Raw genomic sequence first — 16,202 nt, 5'->3', positions numbered from 1 at the left:
GCGCAGCACGTCCGTCTTTCTCTTGTTGTTTTGACCCGCCCTCATAGTTCCTGGCCAATGGCTGAAGAGACCTTTAGTCACATGGTTTTGTTTACAAGCTTTGGTTCGCAGCAGAATGGGACGCTCGATGCCAGTCTGAATACAGACCGAACACTGAAACAAATTAAGCAGAACCAATCCCAAACAAAGGATTTTTCCGGTCTGAATTCACCCAAAGAAAAAAAACTTTGGTTTTCATTTGTCAAACTGTTGATTTTTTTCACAATTCTTTTGTTTTCATGCACAAACACTAAAGGAACAAAATGTTCTTAACCCAACAGTCTGCACAGTTTTAATGAAGTTTAGGCAGTACTAAATTAGTAAGAGACAATGCCTGCTGAAGTGTCTATTGTCAGAAATTAATTTATGATGCGGAAGCAACAGGAGGAATTTGCGTTGCCTGTTAATTTCTAATTATGAACACTTCCTTGGGCATTATCCACCTATACCATGATAACTTACAAAAGAGATACATTTTAAATGGAGTATTAGTACTTTAATTGTGCTAAATTCTGAGGTTTTAATCATTTTTCACAAGAAGCAGATTTTTTGCCACGTGGCGCAATGCGTTGTCATTAGGGTTGGGCGATGTCCCCTAATTTGGCCGTTGACGATGTTTGCTGTCAACCATCGGGATGGACGATGACATCGTCGGGGGGGGGGGGGGGGTATTTTTACATTTTTCGTTCTTATATAACTGCTATTCGTTATTTTGCTTTTTTCATTGTATTTCCCAACTAATGGTTAATCCGCGATGATCCAGTATAAACTGAGGGAAGTGACTTTAACAGAAAAAGTAACAAGCAAAATAGAAAAGAAGTAGTCCGCTCCCGCACTTAACTAGCGAAGTGGACCGGCGGAGGGCGGATTTACAGCTTTATGTTTGATGGGAAGGGGGGGGGGGGGGTGCGCTTTGTTACATGAGCGCTATGTGTGAGAGATTTAAGACTGCGATCCGTCCCGCAGCTCTAGGGGTACAAGCAACCGAACTCAGAACCGGGTCTAAACGTGTGTGTGTGAGCACAGCTCGGATCGTCAGCACACACAGCGGTTTGAGCTTCAAAGCAGAAATGTCGCTCAGTCCTTAGAAAACATTCAATCAATCACGTGGATTTGTGTTTCCAGTCGTGTCCCGACTAAATAAAGGCTGATGTTATTCTTACATGTTTACGTGCAGCCAGCAAGCAGCACCACCCAAAGCTAATGTTGTTAGCCCGTGTTAGCATACTGCTAATCCTGGCTTCGTTCAGAAAAAGCACTGACCACACGGATTAAAATTCAAATGATGAGCGAACAGGTGTTTCATAATAACCGTAACATTATTAAAAGCACGTTTAGAAGATCGTCTCGTATTTTACCGCGCTGACATGTCAATATATATAGCCGCTCGGTGCTGTTATCGTTTTGTATTGAATTGTTACCTTCAATAAAGTTTGGAAAAAAAGCCGCTCGGCGGAAGTTGTATCCCCTTCCGGTTTTCAAACTGCGCATGTGCGAATACTGCGCGTGTGCGAATGATTTATTCCGACCGAAATTGTGACCTTAGTGAACGTTTTTATATTCTGAAAACATTTTTCTGGGCCCATGTACACGGTTGGATTCTAATCCGACCATTGATCCCATCAGGATATTTTGTACATGTAACCGCGGCTTATGGTGTCGACGCGCAACGTGGCGGGGGCGTGGCATCACGATGGTGGTCTCTCCATCGGGATGTCAGTCACCCATCACGATGGACGATGATATCGTCCATCGGCACAACCCTAGTTGTCATGGTAACAGCTATCAAGCCTGCACCTACCTTGCTCTGCTACAGCGAAGGAAAGTGGTACCTAAGTTAAACGCCTCTTGCAATATTTCATAGGGAAAGTTTACCCCTCAGATGATTGAGCAAAATTTGTTTTAACAAATCAAAGTCCACAAGTAGTTTCCTGGATCGCTTTTATTGCAAGAAATATCCATCATTAACTTTGACCAGTTAATGTGTATCAACAAACTATTTCTCTCATTATTTAATAATACAAATATTTATAAACAAATGTTTACTCTGTATCAAGTAATAAACTAAGCAAGGTAGAAAGGCTGGCTATGAACTATTTTAAATTCAAGGTAACATTGCCGTTGATGGTAAAATTTAATAGAGATACTGTCATGTCCATCATAGGGACATTTGAAGGACAGAGATCTTTTCTACTGTCTTACTGTTGAGATAAACTGGAATTACCTTTGTCCACCTATGTTCTAAATTCCTGTTGGTCCTGTTACCGACTGTCATTTAGGACAGTGCAATTTCTTTTTATTAGACACCCTACAGCCAATCAGAATAGAGTGTTCACGCCAATTGAGTGTTCCAAGCCAATTGACATACACTAAATAATCCCCTGGGGGCATCAAAATATATTACTGGGTCAAAAAGATTCCTCAGATCCTCAATAGTCTGGAGGCAGTGTGTTTTCCAGCCCTACCATCTGCTGCAGCAGAGGCCTGTTGGGCTGCTGAGCCCAGAGCTCCAGTCATCCAGGATGATCACTCTGGATGCCAAATTCACAGCAAAGCCGACATTCAAACAATTAGCAGTTTGATATAAGCAGTTGACATGAAGACACGAGCCAGTGTGTGCGACACCATCACATCCCATCATGAGAGTCAGGTCTGTGGAGATGAGACTTTCAACACTGACGGGACAGCCTCTAATTAAACAGGACGTGGAGCTTTGGACAAGCCCCATCCCATTTAATGAGTGCTATTTTACACAGACAAGCTGCCTAACTTGTTTTTTTTTAACGTTTATTGTAGTTTGGAACAGCAGTGGAGACATAAGAACACAGAACAAATTACAGAACAAAATCACTAGGTCCTTTACAAAGATAAAATCAAACAGAAATTGGTAAAAAATTAAATTAAAAAAAAAAATCAATTAAAAGCCATTTCAGAATGTCCCCTTAAAACTAATCTAACTTAATCAACTTACTTTCTTATTTATCTACTTTACTACCTTGTATCAGTTCTTAACAATAGTTTTTTTTCCTTTTCCTTTTATAGTTTATGCTAATCAATCGCTATGAATGAAACATTTGAGTTGAAGCTCTTTCTCGAAATTAGAATCTTCTTGAGCCCCCGCTGTGCTGTAAAAAAACACAAAAGAAGCTTCCTGTTTAAACAAATTTTAAAAAATAGACTAGTCGAATTAATTTTGATTTAATTTTGCTCACAAAAAGGATTCTTCATCTTCATCTGCACCTCTAAACTGAAGTTAAAAAACATGTATGCTTTAATGGAAAGTTAACATACTCTAGTGTTTGGTTAAGTCTTGGTCAGTTTAAGCAGAGTGGTATTTCCAACTCAGTTTTTTCAAAGCATGCACCTCATGTAGAATTAGATTCTTTTTGGTTGCTTGTTTTTCTCAGTTTCTGTTGCTTTAGGTTTTCTCAGTTTGTTGATGACATTAGATTTCTCTGGTAAAACTCATTTGTTTCTGTCAAAATAAAAACAGACTGCAGTAAATCTGGTTCCTGACGCAGTCTGATGTGCTCTCACTGTTCCATTATTCTGATGTTTTCAGCATCCTAAAAATAACTAAAGCGCGTCTCAAGCGGGTCTCGCACTGCGTCGTTGGTATTTTTGTTTATTTTACTCAATTGAGAAGTGCAGAACTTCAAAATAAGATCATTAAGTTAGTCTTTTTCACAGTGTTCCCTGTTACAAACATGTTTTCATATTTTTTTTGTTTTTTATAACTTTACAAGTAATCCGCTTAACTTTCTTCCTACTCTTTCTGGTCCATCAGAAACTTAACCACCTGAATGGTTTTGGGTTTAGTACTGGTTTAACTTGGTTTACCTGCTGCAAAGAGGTTCGGATTCTAGAAAATTTTCATTACAGGTAAGATGTGAGGGCATCAAACCACTACACTATCCCACATCTACACACCATGTAGAGGTCCAGAAGAGTCACAGATCAGGGATCTCAGATGGAGTTTCTGTAAAGTTTCAGAAGAGAATCTTTTTGGTGCGAATACAGAGCAAGATTGGCTAACCCAAAAAAGGGTCAACACATTATCTATTTTTGGTTTAACTGTAGGTAGAATCAAGCAGCTATGATTTGGGGCCGGCCGTGGTGCAGCGGTGGGGCGGTCGACCCATGTAGGTAGGGTTGCAGGTTCGATTCCCGCCATGAGTCGATGTGTCCTTGGGCAAGATCCACCTTGCCTCTGGTGGTTGGTGGGCCCCTGTGTTCAGCAGCGGTGTGTGAATGTGTGTGTGAATGGGACTGTTACTGTAAAGCGCTTTGGGCCTTGTAGGTAGAAAAGCGTTATATAAGTAAACGCCATTTACCGTTTGGCTTCCATATAGATGTATATTTAAAATTAAAGACACGTCAGATTAGATCAACTCACAGAGTTGTGAGCTTTTTACAAATCCAGGAAAAGGTTCTTTTTTTTCTTTTTTTTTTTTTTAATGGACCATCTTATCAACAATTTTTGGCTCTGTGGCTATTTTATCATCATGATAACCGTACTTGAAAACTTTTTGAATCCTATCATTTTATTTTTTATCCGACTGACGCATTTCACACAAAAACTTGGAAAATAGAGATCAGCTGATATTGATAGTGAAAAGTAGTTGTCAAGACGACAGATTACTGATATTTTGGGTCAATATTCATTTGCAGTAGAAGTGAAAATACTTGGAACAACATTTAGAATAATACAAACACAGATAATCAACTGTTTATTTGAAAATAACAGTGAAAATAAAAAAGAAAATAAACACAGAAGTACAGGGAGTAGCAGGCCCAGCAGCATCTTTTATAAGTTGTTCTATATTAAAAAAAAGTGAACAGTTCCCTGAAATTTTTCATAGTAAATTAAATAAAAAATGTAGCATATTTAATGTTCTATTTTTCGAAAACTTGAAACAAAAAGAAAAAAACCCAGGGAGTTCCTTGGCACAGTTGCATATTTTATGAGATCATATAAAAATGTAAATAAATACTGTAGATATGAAGATATGATTTTGCATGATATAGGACCTTTAAAATTGACCTGAAGCATTTAAAAAATAAAAAAAGGATAGTTACCGATATATGTCAAAATAACAAATATCTGTGCCGATTGTCACTCAACCACTAGTCTAAAGTCCTCAAAGTTTAGCTCTATCTGTAAATAGTTTGTCCCTCCCTTTTGCTTTTTGTTTATGGTACAGGATAGCAGTCATTGGTTAGCTCAAAAACCAGCTGTAGTTCTGGAAAAAAAGAGAAAAATATAGTTTTACAATTGTTGATAAATACTTGTCATTGTCGCCTTACAACAAAACATAAATATGTGCTGTTGAACGTTGAATGTCAGAGCTCAGAAGAGTTGGGTGTAGAACGTGACGAGTGCAGCATTAAACTCACAAAGCTGCAGAGTAGGTTGGTACTGAGACAGAGATGAGGTGGAGTTCACTGAAAGGAAGCAACATCCCTACAAGTTAATTGCAATCACTGCTTGCCAGTGTGTGTTGTGTTGCTGACAGTTTGTATCTGTGTTTGTGTTTGCGTCTGCGTGTGGCATGAACTTTACCAGGGAGCTCAGGACTGTAAGTGCTGATTTGTCTGTGGTCTTCCACTGAGCCCTGTTGTTGTGTAAATGCTTCCTGTGCTTTTATTTTTTCTAATTTTTGGGCTCGGCCACAGATTAGAACAATACAGAACATGCCATGTTAAGGAAAAAGACACGCTATTGCTACATGCCTAAAAAATTCCTGGTAGGGGAACCCCATAAACCCAAAGAGACCAGGAGGGATCCTGTAAACTGGGATTTGGCGGTAGGGGTGTGGAGTGTCAAACAACCTTTTTGGACAATCCGCCTGGGAAAATCCGTGAAGTTAGCAGTGAAAAAGATGTTTGTTGCTGTAAATAAGTCAATTGACTGTTGTCTGAGTAAAGTGCATTTGTCTGTCTGTGGTTGTTTGGCAGCTCTGTGTGCAATCCGTGGATTTCAGAGTCAGAATACTTTAATCCTGATGACAAAGGAACACTGCCCAAAATCTGTTGACTGTTGTTTGTACCAGACTTACATGTTTTGATTTTGTTTTAGTGATCTTATTGTTTTATTTTATATACGTTTTGTTCATTCAGCTGGTTTTGTGATCCAGTTGGTTTGCCGAGTCTTTATAAGACTGCTTTCATGAGAGTGATTCAGCGAATGAGGGAGATTGGTTATGTATTGGCAGGGTAAAGCTGAGTTCAATAGGAAGATAAATGTCTTTGAGAACATTTTTTAACGATGCTGGCGAATGGGAGCAAATTAAAACAGCCTCTCAAAAAAAAAAAAAAAAAACACCGCTAACTAGGGAACTATTTTCCAAAGAAGACTCATGACTTTATTGATTTTTCGTCCTTCAAATGATAAGTTCTGTTCAGTGATTAGACATCTGGGAGCAGGCCAGCCTCAAATCTGCCTTGGAGTTTTTAAGCCTTTCAAAAATAAAAGCCACAGTGTTTACTAATCGGTTAATTTACTCTCTTAACCTCATCTGTCCTCCGGGAGATTTAAAAAAAAAGAAAAGAATTTGGAAGATGGTGAACAAAAAACTGTGGACTGCATGATGAGAGTAAGTGTGTTTACAGGTCCCACCTAGACTTGGAAGCAGCTGGTGTTTGTGAAGCAGAACAGGAGGATGTGGTCACCTGAGATCAGGAGGAAGAAGGTCTAAGGGGTGACACAGATTAAGTCTGTGCAAACCAAACGGTAAAGCTCTAAAATAATCCTGTGAGGAAAAATGATGCCACAGTAGAGTGGCACTAAAAGGAGCTTAATGGAATCTCTTTGGAAGCTCTTTATCAAAGACAATGCACTGAAATGAAAAAGAGACTGACACTAAACTAAAATATTTGTTCAGGAATGGTACATTTACAACTGAAGGATGGTTTGTTCTGTTCTGGATCATTTTCAGCCATATACTTTGTATGCTAGAGAACACTGGTGGTTTAAATGTCATTTTGTATTTAAAAGACCAAGACATAAAATACATTTTCTTCCTAAAAGTTCTTCCACTTCACTTTTATAAATATCAAAGCTTTTGTGTGCTCTCTGCACAAGCAGGTTGGTGTCTGTTATCGCTCACGGTACTATCAGGTTCTTTCTTTACATTCATAACTGAAGACTAGCGACCCCCTAAGCATGACAGAACTGTTCATCTGTATTTAGATGGATTGATTCAATTATTCTTTTATTCTTGGTTTTTTTTTCTTTATTTAAAAAAAAACAGATTAGGCTCACAATCAAGTAAGAATCCTCAAATCAGGGCAGCATGAAAGAGCAAAAAGGTGGCAGGAGCAACTGACAGATACATCTGTAAACCTGATTTAAGCAAAGCATATGCTCTAAGTTTTAGTCCCATGCACCTGGATGAGGTTGACCCGTGTGGTTACCGTTAGGGCTGCACGATATGAGGAAAACTTGCGATATGCGATATTAGTGATCAATATTGCGATAACGATAAATTTGCGGTAAATAAACAAATAGAAAAATAAACAAAAACATCATTCCCATTTTATTGCAACAGTTTAAAAATTATACTCCAAATGACCCTCATCGACATGGGGGACAAACGTCAGGGTGGCTAACCCTGGTCCTCAAGAGCCTCAACCCTGTCTGTTTTCCAATTCTCCCTAGACTGCTCGATAATCATAACCAAAATCAGGTGTGTTCAGTCAATCAGGATGTGAAATCACTTGAGTCAGCCAATCAACAGCAAGCTGGTTAAGGAGAGCTGGAAAACAGGCAGGGTTGAGGCTCTTCGGGACCAGGGTTAACATAATAGGCCTCCATCTGATTGGTCAACAATGGGAAGGCGTCCATCTGATTGGTCAAAGCATAAAGGGATTTATTTGATTCATTAAATGCTTCAAGCTGCTAGAAGATTGTTTTAACACATTTTGGGTTTGCGATTTATTGCGATATTCGCCGTCTTTTGCGATATGCATATTGCAGAGCTGGATATTGCGATAACGATAAATTTGCGGTATATTGTGCAGGCCTAGTTACCGTGGGTTTTTGGGTTATCTGGGCCCATAGAGGGTTGTAGACCGGTGCGGCCGTACCCTAAGGGAAGCACAGGTGTGTTTGATGCTCATATGGATATTTAATATTCTTAAGGATAATGTAAGTTACACACAGCTGTGACATTTAGATGATGCTGTTGTAAAGTGCTCTTACACCACATTGTAGTTTTTACTGGGGGGGGGGGGGGGGGGGGGTGCAGGCCCGTAGTTGACCCTGTGCAAATTGCATATGCATGGGATGTGTAGGTATCATGTAAGTGCCCTTAGGGCGCCAGTAGGATGTCCACTCAAGTGCTGCTCTAATTGTCTAATTTCCTCATTTCTAACAGTCAGGCTGCACACAAGGGGCACACACTTGTAACATAAACAACACAAATGGCTCCTATTGGTGTCCATAGGGTTGGGGGAGTCGGAAAAATGAGAAATCTGTTCGACACATCTCACCTACAGTACTTCATCCTGACTTACCCTAGCATGTTAAAGAAGTGTTAACAACAACCTGTCACTCGCAGCATGTCCAAAGAAAATAATGTGCTTTACATTTTGGGTGTATGGGCTCACCGAGCGGTCTTCAATCTTGCTATTTCGTGCAGGTCAAATTTGATCTGGGTTTGCCCATTTTTTGTCAGCCGACAATCCATATCTAGCTGTCAAGGCAGTAAGAAAGGTGTAAGTGTTAAAGGGCAATTCCGGCATCAGCCTCGAATGTTTACCAAAAAAAGGCAATGCCCTGTTGAGCTGTGGGGGGGGGGGGGGGGGGGGGGGGGGGGGGGGCTGTGCAGACATATGGAGAGGTTGCACTCTGTTTGTAGAGCTTGTGAGAAATGTTCAGACCAGCACATGGCAAAGCCACTTGCATCTCAAACTAATGAACCCTGACAGTCTGTGGGATAAACACACATCCACCACGACAGTCTGCCAGCAAGAAGATGTGATTTTAATGACCAGGACAAGCAATATTGACAACAGCACAGCCAACAGTTCCGGAGAACTGACAAAACTCTGACAGTCTGGGTTCAAGTTAGGGGAGAAAAAAAATCTAGGAAAGTTGGGGGGAAAAACCACACACCCACTTTTTTATAAACACAATGTGCTGCATTAAATATTTTTTTAAAGTAAAGGTATATGATAGAGATATCCCAATCAAATCATGTGATTGGAAATCAGGCCCGATCATGTAGTTTCAGATTCCATCGGAATCGGATGTTGCATCCTGATCCGAGGTTGGATATTTTTTTTTTTCTTTTTAGGATTTATGCAATAGATTTGAAGCTTATCATTACAGATTAATACTATACTAGACGTTTAATATATCAAAGACATTTTAAAAGAAAAAAAGACCAGGTTTTTGTTACTTTTAATGAAAATGGCACTCTCCTGCTGCCAAGAGACAGACGGCTGCCAAGGGGCCCCTACAAAGTGCAAGCTCCAGGAAAAAGGGATAAAAAAACAAAATCCATAATCTCTCAATGACAACCAAAACTAATACATTTTTACATTGATATGAGCTTGTTGTGAATACTCAGTCATCTTTATGCTACAGCAAAATTTTAAAAGAAAGTCACCTATCGTTTTTAATGGAAATATTATTTTACATCTGATCAAAAATGCCCTGCGACAGACTGGCGAAGCGTCCAGGGTGTCCCCTGCCTTCGCCTACAAGTAGCCAGGATAGGCTTTGATCAGAATGTTCAAGCTACTTCACAAAATTGCCTTAAATGTCTTAAAGTCTTAAATGAATACAAAAAATCCCAATAAAAAAAAATGGGGGACATTCTGGAGCTGTTTTTTTTTTTATATATATTTTACAAAAGTGTCGGATTAGGACTCTGTATTTGCAGATACTCAAATCAAATGACTCAGATCAGAGTGAACAATAACAGCCTGATCAGGACATCCCTAGTTTGTAAACATTTTTAACAACCACAGGAGTTCACTTGTGGTGCTTTATCGATGTTGGCGTGGACTAAAGATCTTTGAAGAGGCGATAGGAGTGTTCATGTCCCTCATTTAAGGAGCCTCACCAGTCCTCGATCAGACGATGGCTGGTTAGCTAAATCTTTTTAACATTGTCAGAATTTATACTTTTATTTAATTTTAAACAAACCCAAAATCAGAATGTTTCCTCTGTGGTGGCTTAGTCTCACCTGCCCTCACAGCTAGAGGAGAGTTGTCTGCAGGTGATAAATGGGCAGACCTGTAAGAGGTATCCACAAAAAAGGAAGGTCGTAGACCACTTAGTGAACCTGCAGAGTGAAAATGTTCAGGCAACAGGTCATAGAGAATACTTGCACAACACGCAAAAGGGTGAAGTAGGCACGACGGACAGATTCTTCTTTTTTGACCCCTCTCCAAATCCTGTGGACAGCACAAACCACCTGGAAGTGCGTGCTCCCTCCGTGTACGTAAATAATATGTAGCCACACGCATGTATCAGGGCAGTTGTGACTAATGCTTTACTGACGACTAGCGTCGCTCATGCATCATTAATGTGTGTGCAACTTACATTACAAATACTTCACAACAGACTTGCCACATTCACAACAATCGTACAATCCATTTTCAACGTGGCTCAAGGGAACTGCAAGACACACTTGTGCTCCCCTTAAGAAGAATAGCTGCTCTTCACCACATGTACAGGTCAACCCATACGGGTGCATGTGACCGTAGCTTTAGCCATTGCAACAGAAAACCATTATGTATTTAGATATAAGCCAAATTCTTCTTCAGTTCTGACCATACCATAGAAAGCTTCTCAGTCAACTAATTTCACATTTCACCTGCTACTGTGCAGTTCTGCAGAACTCTTCTTTAAAGTTTCTGTGTTGTCTTGCTGAGACTCCATTTTCCTGTTTTGTCCTTTATATACTTTTTATACATTGTTGCTGAAACAGAGCAGCTTCATTAAATGTCATATAACAGTATAAGTACTGTCATGTCTGAATGAAAAAGGGCAAAAATCTGTTAAGGTAGATTTCTTTTACTGGCTGTCATGTTGACAGAAGCAGGAATTGACGGAGATCTCAGCCTGACTTTTCCAGATATGAGTCTGAAACAGTTGAACAATAGTACTACTTTCAAACACACCTATATTTACTTGCTAATGTGCTGAGAGTTCTGTCTCGGCGGAACTTCAAAAGTTTCTTTTTTTCTGTTTTTTTCTTTGTTTTCATTTAAAGCATAAAAGGAAGCTAATAAAAAATAAGCCAAGGCTCCAGAGACGACTGCGATTATTTATATCTCGAACAAGACGCTCCATCTGCGCATGCATTAACCCAGCCGACTTCTTACCACGAAATCCTAAATAGGAAACTAGGGTTTTGCCTTTTGTCCCCCCATATTTTTTTCTTGTTGCATAGCAACACTGCAAAGAATCCCACTACTCATGTCTAATCAAAGGATTCTTACAAAATCTAAAATGAAGAAAGATGGAATTTGAAAACTGGGTAGAGCAGTTCTGATTTGTTGACACTAAGTATGTTCTCCCGTCACAGTTGCCATTGAACTCACCAGCTGGATTAGGAGAACCACTCTCCAGTTTATTTTTAGCATTGAAAGGATCAGAACAAAGTGGATGTTCTATTCTATCAAACGCAAAACATGACAAAAAAAATTCATTATTTTCTGGAAAAAAAAAAATCCTGTGTATCTGCATCTTATTAGAAGTAATGTCCTTTGGTGGCATCAATATCTGCTGTGTTTTCAGCTTTTCTATTAGGGAAAATGCATCTATAAATCTCCCATTTTTGTAATGATGCATCTTCAACAGACATTGCTCAAAGAAATTTCCAAATTAAAAAGATCTCAGTGGACCTTACACTTTTGGGTTTGTATGTTTTCTACACAAACTGTACAATTAATTATTTATTAAGTGACCTAAATACTCACAAAAAAGGTATTGTTACCATTTTCCCATAAATTTGTCCTGTAAACTCAGCTAAAAATAAAACTTTAAAACTTCTTGAAACTAAGTTTTATACCTTGATTCATTTGAGTTGAGCTTATGTTGAACTACATGACATTGTCACATCAGTTTCTATAAATTTGCTCTCCTTGTGTTGAAGTCTTACTCTAAAAAGGGGCCTAGATGTTCTCGTGATTTTAGGACATTTCTCGAGCCCTCACAAAAAGCTTCTTTCATTTCCACTCACATAGACGCACCCTTTCTTTGGTTTTCCATTTATTCTGCTTCCTCTCTTTTGTGCAGTTTGTTTACCTTGTCCGTCTCTGTTTTCTGTCTCTGTCATCTCCAGGTTCCAGTGGTTGGTACTCTTCGCTCCTCCAACTAATACTCCATGGCGACCAGTTTGGAACTTTGAGCCATTGCTCTGTAAGTTACTTGTGTCTTCTATGTGTTCATATGTATGTATATCTTGATCTTTATGTCTTTTCTTAGATTTTAGCATGCATATAGCTGATATGTCTCAGTTTAGTTTGTCCTGAGCTGTTTTTGCTCCTCTGTAATTTGCTATTTCGTTGCTTGACCACTAGTGTAGTTTAACTCTTTAACACACAAGCTTTATCCAGTGTTTACATTCTTTCAACTACTGTAACTCTTCAACTGTTTGCGCAAGTACATAATTCCATCAAGAAGCCGATAAGAAAAGCCCCTTTTCTCTGCTTCATCTCATTCATGTTGGTCACGAAAATGGTCAAAGAGCATATGTTATTTAGGTGCTGTCCACAATGGTGAGGAGTTCATTTTCATGCCTTCGTTTAGTCTGGTTTGCTTTTACACATTGCACTCTGTGCATTGAACCAAAGACTAAAGTGGAATAAAATACAAATCCTACAATTTCCCATCTATAATCTTGGAAGACTACATTCGTCTCCTCCAACCAATCATTTTATGCTTCCCTCATTTGAGTTAATACCTTTGTTAGATCTACATTTCTGTCTAGAAAAGTTCTTACTCTGCAGTAAAAAATTATCCAGGAGCAGCATTAAGAAGATCCAGGAGAAGCAGAAAGAAAAGATGAAATTTAGTTACCTATCAGAAAAACATACCAGTAATCTAAAAACAACCTCTTCATACAATACAGATATTGCATTGAAAGACTTGTAAACATGGTGGATTATGCAAGGCTCTTCTCACCAGCACTAATCACATCAAATTGCATATTGTTCAACCCCATTTCTTAATGACATCCTGAAGGATTGATTAGATGTGCATCAACTAAAACCAAATGGGGCTACAGGAGGCAAAAGGAAACGAAATACTTGTTCAAGCTAATGTTCTGTCTTTTAAAGCTTTTTACCAAGAGGGATCTTTATCATTTAATGGTGGTTGCTTTGCTCTAGAATCCATTCACTCTCCACTGAAGAACAGCACTCGTTTCTATTGTATAATGTAATTGCTGCTTATTTTCTTTTCTGGCTCCACTTTTCTAAAACCTTCTTAAAGAAACTGTTCAAAATCTACTAAAAATAGACCTATTCCTAAAATAAACAGAATATGCTGCCTCTAATTCAATCACTTCATATGTCTGTTTCACAGTATTTGCTGTTACTACTGTGTAATTCTTACTTTGTACACTATAAAGTGAGTGTGAGTGTGTGAATGTGTGTGTGACTGGGTGAATGGGTCTGTGACTGTAAAGCGCTTTGGGCCTTGAAGAAGGTAGAAAAAGTACTATATAAGTATACGCCATTTCCCATAAATGTGTGAACTCGCCCACTTGCATCCCCAACCTAACATTAGCGGTGCAACAAAAATGGTGAGCAAAACTGGAGCTATTCAGCTTTCCAGTTTTGAGTCAAATACCAGCTCAGACCATGAAAACAAAGACGTACATGGATCTAGTCGTCTACAAGTGGATGTATCAGAATGAAGCAGAGCAGAGAGCTTGTGGCCCACCCAGCGTGTTTGCAATATTACAAATACAATCTTTTTGTCAATTTGCATTTTTTCATCTCCTCCTATTTTATAATAATTTGAACAAAGAAATGCAATTTTGAGCTTAGTTTTCTTTATATATGTCCTCTATCATTGAAAAGAGATATGTGGCTTGATTGTACCTTTGTAAACTTTAGTTCTGGTCTGATTAAAAGTAGTCATTTTCTGACTGTGAATTGCAGACAAATATCTGTAAAAATCACTATGTTCCCATTACTGTGGAATGAATAGAGGAAACGCTTTTGCCTTTGCTGTGTCTTTTGACAACATAACACAGCCAGAAACACAGAATCACTAGCACTTTGCTGTGAATCTCACAGAGTGATTAGCTGGAGGGAGGATGTTGATGCTTGGGGAAGCTAAATCATTTATTTTGGTCTCTTGATTGACTCCCTCCCTTCTTTTCCATCTTCCATTTCACTCAGCATAACAGACGATGTGTGCTTATGTCATCTGTTGTTTTGCTGTGAACTCATCTGAAGCGAAGTTATTTTGTTTTGCTTCTTGGTTGTGGCAGAAATGACCAAACTCCAGTCTTTAGGGAGAAATAAACATCACAAACAGGAAGGAGAAAATAACTCTGACAGTTGAAAGAACACACCCAGAAGAGCCGAAGGTTTAAAGAAAAATAAATGAATAAAAAACTCGCACGAGGACATAAATATTAGCCTTTTACAAGAAAAAAAATCAAGCGTAAGAATCCGGATGACCACTCACGCTGATCTAAAAGCAACAAAAAAAGCATAATGATTAAAAAGCAGGATAAGGAACAGCTTTACAAATATTTATTGTGAAGGTAATTACTAAAATAGTGATCTGCAAATTTCTAGGACCGTTTTTCCAGCACATCGCAAAGAATATTGCCTCCAAAGGAGGCACGAAACTAGTAAGTAATAAAAAATAACAGTAGAAATTATTATTTATTTGAAGGAAAAAAATGTTTTAAATGATCATTTGCTATATGCACCTGAAACAGGGGTGGACAAATGTTTTCACACTGCAGGGCTTAATGCTCAATTCCGATTTGTTGAAAAAAAAATTTTTTTTTTTTTTTTTATTTTTTTTGCAAGGCCGTTCACATTTCCAATTAAACGCGAATTTTTGTGGTGTCCTGTGTGAACGTGAAATGACCTAGAATTGACCCGCATGCGCAGAAGAGTACTCAACGGTGAACGACGTCACTAGCAAACCTTAACAATGGATGTCAACAACAGTGTTGTCAACAGCGGAGCTCTTTTTGCATCATAACATTTATTTTCACGAAGGAGCCAGCACAATTACATTCTTTTCATTTTAAGAAGGCATTGGAGCCAGGATCGTCTGTACCGTTGTGGAATGGGGATGTGTATGTGCTGGGGCCGCGCCCGTGCAGCGCAGGAAGGAGTGACAGGGGGGCAACGGAACGGTGTTGGGGGCACGAATTCATGTTGTGTGTTACGGAGGAAGGAGAACGGTAATAAAAGAAGGTTTCCCCCAGAATAAATGCTATTGACTCTTTATTAACCCGCTCTGAAGAATCTGACAGTCAGAACGGGGAAGTGAACCCCCGGAGGAGGATCCGCCTTCGGTCCCCCATGCTTTTGACCACGGTCGGAAAAGGAAAAAAAAAATAATCACGCGAAAGGTTCAACACCACGTTCGGCCATTTCGCTGGAAATGTTTTCAAATGATAAGAGCCCTTGAGTTTGGCCTAAATAGAGCCGTCACCCCAAAAATTTAATCCAATCGGTGACCTCGGTTCCCGTCCACTGACTGGTCTCAGCAGCATCGTCCGCCATGGTTGATGTATATGTTCTTGTTCCCGCCTACTTCAGCGCAGAATGATGATGTTTGTAGCGTATCGATGACGTACGGGTCGGATACATGTAGCCTGGCCGGTCAGACGGAGGTCGCATTTCAAAAGATCGGATATGTATCGGATTCAGGACCACATACCCAAGTGGCCTGGGTCGCATTTGAAAAGATCGAATCTGTGTCGTTCAGACTGTCATTAAGGCCGCATTTACACTGCAGGTCTTGATGCTCATATCTGATTTTCTGACTATATCCGATTTTTTTTGACGACCCGCTTACATCATCTTTTAAAAGTGACCCGTATCCGATTTTTGCATTTACACTAAACAATGCTGAAACTATCAAACGCAGACGTTCTGAGGACTATGTAGCAGTATTTCCGCCTTGCGCGGACCTCTTTCGGACTTTTGTGATTGCGGTTGTC

The 16,202-nt window shown here is 39.3% G+C and overlaps 1 protein-coding gene across 2 annotated transcripts in view; it reads left to right on the top strand.

The window, feature by feature from the left end:
* peak1 (pseudopodium enriched atypical kinase 1) overlaps positions 1-16,202 on the top strand; it is a 101,756-nt gene that overhangs the window by 44,220 nt on the left and 41,334 nt on the right. For both annotated transcript variants that reach the window (XM_023955628.1, XM_023955627.1), the window contains exon 3: positions 12,342-12,418. The gene's annotated coding sequence lies outside the window, so the exon portion shown is untranslated. The remainder of the gene's footprint in view (positions 1-12,341; positions 12,419-16,202) is intronic.

This window comes from Oryzias latipes, chromosome 6 (assembly GCF_002234675.1).
Source record: "Oryzias latipes chromosome 6, ASM223467v1".
Taxonomy (NCBI): Eukaryota; Metazoa; Chordata; class Actinopteri; order Beloniformes; family Adrianichthyidae; genus Oryzias; species Oryzias latipes.
Note: the sequence above shows the minus strand (reverse complement) of the source record. Positions and strands in the feature narration are given on the sequence as shown.